This window comes from Octodon degus, unplaced genomic scaffold (genome assembly GCF_000260255.1).
Source record: "Octodon degus isolate 3935 unplaced genomic scaffold, OctDeg1.0 scaffold00018, whole genome shotgun sequence".
NCBI lineage: Eukaryota > Metazoa > Chordata > Mammalia > Rodentia > Octodontidae > Octodon > Octodon degus.
In genome coordinates, this window is record NW_004524594.1 from 15,138,585 (window position 1) to 15,144,873 (window position 6,289).

The following is a 6,289-nucleotide window of genomic DNA, read 5'->3' on the forward strand; positions in this document are numbered from 1 at the left end:
GTTAGGGGGAAAATGAAAAATGGATGGAATTTATTAAGAGGGAAGTCAGTTTGTAGAGCTAGGGCAGTAAGTTACAGAGAATTTAGAACATAAAAAAAGGCAAATGAAGCAGAAGTTTGCCACAGGCGGTGGGTCGGGCAGGCGCTACCGCGCCCCCATGCTGTTGTGGAGGTCACTCACCCTTGCTACCTGAGTATAAGCAGGACTGAGACTCATGGCTAATCAATAGAATACAGTGAAGGAGATGGGTTATATTCTCTTATGTGAAATGCCATCAAGTAAGAGGCCATATTGCAGAAGTCCACCTGTGGGGGAGTTGTGAGTGACCTCTGGGACTGCAGGCATGTTTATGCCATTGTGCTTGCCATCTTCCAAAGCAGTTCAGAATATTCACCTTCATAGCCATTTGGACCTTGCGGGGAAGAACCAGAAGTCACACAGCGCCAGATCTGATGAAGAAGAAGGTAGATGAGGACTCACCACTATGCTTCCATGAGCCTGCCTTTCCGTTGGATGGCACAAGGCAGCGCTAGTCACTGTATGTCTGATCACACCTCAGAGAGATACGCAAGAAAGAGGACTTCCGGAGCTGCTTCAGGAAGTGGCAATGACACGTTAAGTGTGTTGGATGTAATGGGGAGTATTCTGAGAGTGACTGAAGCCATGTGTGTTTTATTGTAATCAATATTTAAAATTTGAACATTCACCTATATTTGGGTCACCTATTGTACTTGTTGGTTGCTTTAGGCCATGAAGTTCATGGAAATTTTCTGCAAAGCAATAGAAAACTAACATAAGTAAGAAGGAGGGAGCTATAGGCAGCTGTATGGTGAAGGAGGAGTGTAGGGTGAAGAGATAGAGCACAGGCTACGATGACTGAAGTGTAACACAAAGGACAGTAATAAAAAGCCATCAAGATAGCCCCAGAAGGGCTGGCCAAATAGCTCAGCAGATTAAAGTGCCTATAAGCAGGTGCACAGGCCATGAGTTCGATCCTCGGGCCTGCCATGCTGGTCCCGCCCCCCGGGGCTTGCTGAGACAGCAGTTGAGACTAGGTGTTGTGGTGTGTGCCTGTAATCCCAGCTCTTGGGAAGCTGTAAACAGGTGGATCACTACGAGTCCGATCTAGTAGTGAGACCCTGAACACCCTGTAGACCCTTCCCTAAAAATACAAAAAAAAAAAAAAAGACAGCCCCAGAGTAGCACAATTTAATATCTTTGTTTGGAGTGTCATAAGGAATAAATTGTAAAAAGAAGAAATCCAACACAGTACCTGGCACTCTTAGGAAGTTATTTAAAAAGATCCGTAAACCATGCAGCAAGCTATATTGGGATATGCTACGAAAACAAATTTATGTTAAAATCCCATTTTTCAAGGAAAAAATATTGAGGCACTCTAGTCAAATTACCAAATGTTTGTTAAATTCCCATTGACTCTCCATCACACACACACACACACTTTTTTTTTCTATTCAGAATGACATTAGTTATTGCGTACTGACAAATATGATAATAGTCTTTAAAGAAAATCCACACCAAATAAAATGACAGACACAAAGCCAGAGACAGCCATATCTTTCTACATAAGTCCCTGCACAACGCCTTTTGAACAATTGCAAAGGTCACCCTCCTGGGGACAGGCTACCTACTCCTTTCTGTTCCTATAGTGTTTCTCACAAAGGGACTGATATTCTACAGCATTTTACCCAGAAGAATCTTAAATGATGAAAGATTTAAGGAGATGCTAGATGGAGCAGAGAAGTGGATTTATGCTGGAATATGGAAGAATCAACATGAAGATCCTCCAAATGATGAAAAGGTAAAATGATTCATATTTTCCAATCAGAAGGAAATAAGAATGGGTAGTTACACAAAACTCAACTCCATGGACAATTGTACCTAAACATTTTAAGCTTATTTGAACAAGGTTTAAATAAATCATCTTTATAGAGCTTCTAGAAAGTGATGATTCCCGATATAGAAGAACATCAGACTTAATAACCAGCATCAATCAGATCCTTATGTATAAACAGGTAAAGTGTCAAATAGTCCATGAGCTTAGCAAATTTGCATAGAGTCCCATGAAAGTTAAACTTAGCTTTGAGCTACAAAAGTCAGAAGTTAGTTCGTTAACATGGAAAAACATTTTTAAAAAGTTAAGACAGTGATCCAGGCTGGACACATGAAGGCTGTTGCTCCCTAGCATCAGGTAAGAACCACCTTCCACATGCCCGGACCTCAGGGTGCCACATGGTACCACCCATGTGCATGTGGACCAATTGTTCAGGCATCCATCTGTTTTCCTGGGGATCCCAGAGCTGTTACTTTACTGTTCCCTGCACTTAAGTACAAGACACAGATCCGGGATGTGATGCCGCTACACTCAAATTATCCTGGCTGTGTGCATGGTGAATGGAAATCAAACCTCAAAAGAGCACACATGTCCATAAGGCTCTACCCTGCATTTTCTCCTCTCCACACCTCTCTCACCTAGTAGGGCTGGGTCAGTCGGTTGCTCACGGCTGGCTGGCTATATCCCAGAGCTCCGACAAGACTCCCCTTTCCAAGGCCTCTGAACTCGCTGCTTTGGCTGCTCCTGCAGGTTCACGGAGGCCCTGGATGACTTCCTGGTCAGCTCACAACTATTCTTGTAACCTAACCAGTCACGGTCCTTTCCCAGTCAACTCCAGCCCTTTCTTTGATTGCTGGGGACACTAAATAGAACAAAATCTTTCCCGCCAGCCTCCGTGTGGTCACCACTGTTTCCAACCACAGCCCTGAAACTACACACTTTGTCCCCACATCATTAGCATGTTTCCTTAGTTACAGCATGGAAAGAAACATACAGCAGCTGACAGCTCTTTCACGTAGGAAACTAAGCCAACTGATGCATAAACATTGGCCGGTGCTCCAAACCCCTTCTCCTTAGGTCCAGAAACAAACACCTACACCTGCCTTTCAGGCCCTGGAGACTGATCGCTTGTTCAAACTTCCCTCCTCCATCTGCTGTGTGATCTTGGCCAAATTATGAACATCTCTGTGCTTCAATTTCTTCTTCTGTAAAATGGGAACGATGACTGTCCCTAGCACATGAAAATTGTCCAAAGAATCAAAATGATATGATACATGAGTAATCCTTAAAAAGGTACCTGGCACATGGTGTCCAAGAAATGCTAGCTACTACTACTACTACTATTATTTTATTTTATTTTAGGAGAGTCGTGAATGGACTCAGAAGCTGCCGCAGCACACACAGATGCAATCAGAACTAGCAAGAGCATGTATGATCAGAATGCCCTACGTCGACACACTACAGTTGACTGAATATTCTCATCTCCACCATCCCACCTAGCTCTTCACTGTACCATGGAGTAAGGGGTAAAGATCGCCAACCCCATTCACAAGTGAGAAAACAGGGCTCCGAAGGTCATCTGCTGGCTTGGCCGAGGCCACCCCAGTGAGGTACTCCACAGCCCAGTGAGGCTCGACCTACGCATCCAGCTGCAAGCTGTATGCACCATGTGGCAAGGACTCAATCTTCCTGCACGGTCAGGTCCGGGTGGGCTCTACGCCAGGCAGATGGCAGCAGGCAGTGGCGCCTCTCTCTTCTCACTTCTGTGATGCATCTCCCCCTGGAGCCGCGTCTGCAAACATTACCTAGCATGGCTCTAAATCACAGAGAGACCTGTCAGGCTTCGATTCCCAGAAGGTCAAAGAGATGGATTAAAAGCCATCGCTGTGCAGAAGCATCCAGCCCCACCTGCCACGCGCGGGTGCGCTAAACCCTTGCGAGGAACAGGAGTGCTGAAGTTTGGCGCCTGGGAAATTCTTGTTGAAGATGATTCCTCCTGGGGCTTTTTAAAGCACAGAGCACCAGTTAATAGAATCAGATTGCCATTCCTTGAAGTGGTGCCAGCAGGAAGGAGGATCTGTTTATGGCAGCAACAGAAACATTTTAACTTTCAAAGCTCTTTCACCAGCTATTTGCTTTTTTAAAAAAGTTTATTGTTTTCAGCCCGTAATCCCAGCGCTGGAGAGGCTGAAAACAGGAGAATCACTACATGGCCGAGCTGTGAAGTGAGACCCTGTACCAAATACATTTAAAAAATGTTATTGTTTTATTAAAAAAAAGTTATTGTTTTCCAATTGTTTGGGAAACAGGTTTCCCACCCCAATTAGGTCAGTAATACAGTTACATTGTTATCTTGGTAAACCTGGGTAAACAAGATCATTATAGAAAAATCTTATAAAAGACAAATAGAAGAGAAAGCAATCCCTGCGTGATCATGAATTGGATATGCCAATTTGACTTAAATAAGCGCCTCCTCGCTACCAGTAAGATCTGGGTGTGTCTGTGGATGATTGACATGTACATCAGCAAGTGAGGAGGGAAGTCCCACCCTGGATGTGGCTGATATCAACCAATAGGCTTACAGCTTGGGAGAAAAAAGGAGAAAGTGTTTGTCTTTTTCTGGGGAACTACAGACTGGGGGAAGGCCCCGGCCTTTGGACCTTGGTCTTCGGTTCCTTACACCTTCCAGTTCAAGCTCTCCAGCTTTCCCACGCAGACTCACACTGGTGACTCTGCAGTGATCTTCCAGCCTTCAACCTTCCCCGGCTCCTGGATTCTCTCCAGAGCGCCCACAGCCGTTTTGGAGTCTCTCGTCTCTGATCTGGCCATGAGACTCCTCTGATTCTGTAAACCTACCATAGATATTTTATATTGAATCCGTTTCTCTGGAAAACTTTAATATAGCCCTTCACCTACATGTCCTGCCACAGGTACGTCCTACCACATGGAGAAAATGGGGGTGTGCTTTACTTTCAGGCTTTGTTCTGGGAAAGCCTGTGTTTTGCTTGCTTCACAGACCTGAGATTACACTGTGTGGCCAACCTCGTACTTAGTTTTCATTTTCAACATCTTATTAAAAAGAAATTTTCCTTGCTGGATAGGGCTGCATTGTCTTCCCACTAAGGAACGGCATCCCAGTGTGCTCCCATCCCGACAGTTACAGCACAAGCCGCATGTATATTTTCCATGCTGTGAACAATGGCCTCCTTTCCTAATTTTGTCATCACAGCCACCAGGGCATCAAGCAGGACAGTTAATCACTGGTTGGGGAGGAACGTTATCCGCATCAAGAACAGTAAATCAATGGTACGTGGAGGTTTCTTCCTATTTCTCTGGTATTTTTGTGATAGGATCATTAATACATTTAAACTCAGTCCCAGAAAACATAATTAACCACCAATAATCTATCTTCAAAGCTGAGACAATCTGGGGGCACCCCTGTAATCCTTTGGGAGGCTGAGGCAGGATGATTACAAGTTTGAGCCTAGCCTTGGTCGTTTAGGAACTTATTGAGACTCTTGTCTCAAAAAAATAAAAGGATTGGAGTGTAGCTCAGTATGGAGGCTGTTCAGTCCCCCAGTACTCACACAAACAAATAAGCCTTTACAAAGTTTCATAGTAATTTTCATTATTTTACGCTAATGGCTTAAAAGACAGTTGCATCCTTTCAAGCCCATTAGGCAAGTAATAATTTGGTGAATACAAGGACTCCCTATCTAAAGAAAAGCAGTGACATCAGTTTAGAGAGTTGGGCAAAAAGATGAAATACATGACCATGTTTGCCAACATTTTGTAAAAGTTTGAATGTGAACTTCTTCTAAGTTAGAGTCCCATAATTAAGATGCCATTGCTCTCATACCTTTACTTTTAGCTCTATTAGAGTATTTTTCCCTTTCTACTTAGTATTACAGCCAGTTTTCTCCCTTATTTGCTCAATCCTCTTAGTCACTTACTTCATCGCTATTCACCGCATGCTTTCTCTGACAGTCTCTGCATCCCAAAGACGGACAAGCCGCAGCCCTCACCATAAAGCAGACCAAGTGCCGCCCTTCAGGGCAGGGTCTGAAGTCAGAACAGCTAGGTTCCTGGCCTCGCCACCTCCTCCCAGCTACACGAACTGTGACTGTTTGCTCCTTTTAAGATGTGGCCAATAATATGTCCTCTCTTAAGGCTGTTTTGAAGCTTTAAATATTTTGATTTTTTATTAGTACATTTTTGCACTAGAGTGATTACATTCACCTTGGGAGTTTGGTACACATACATGTTGCATCTTGATAAGTTCTACTCCCCGATCTCCCCTGCCCTTCCCCCTGCCTCCTTCCGCTGGCCCCCTTTCTAGCTTTACTGAGAATACCTCCCTGTGTCTTTACATGGCTCTTTTTTTTTTTTTAAATTTTTTTTAAGTGGATCCTCTCCCAGCCCCTCGGGCCGCCCCCC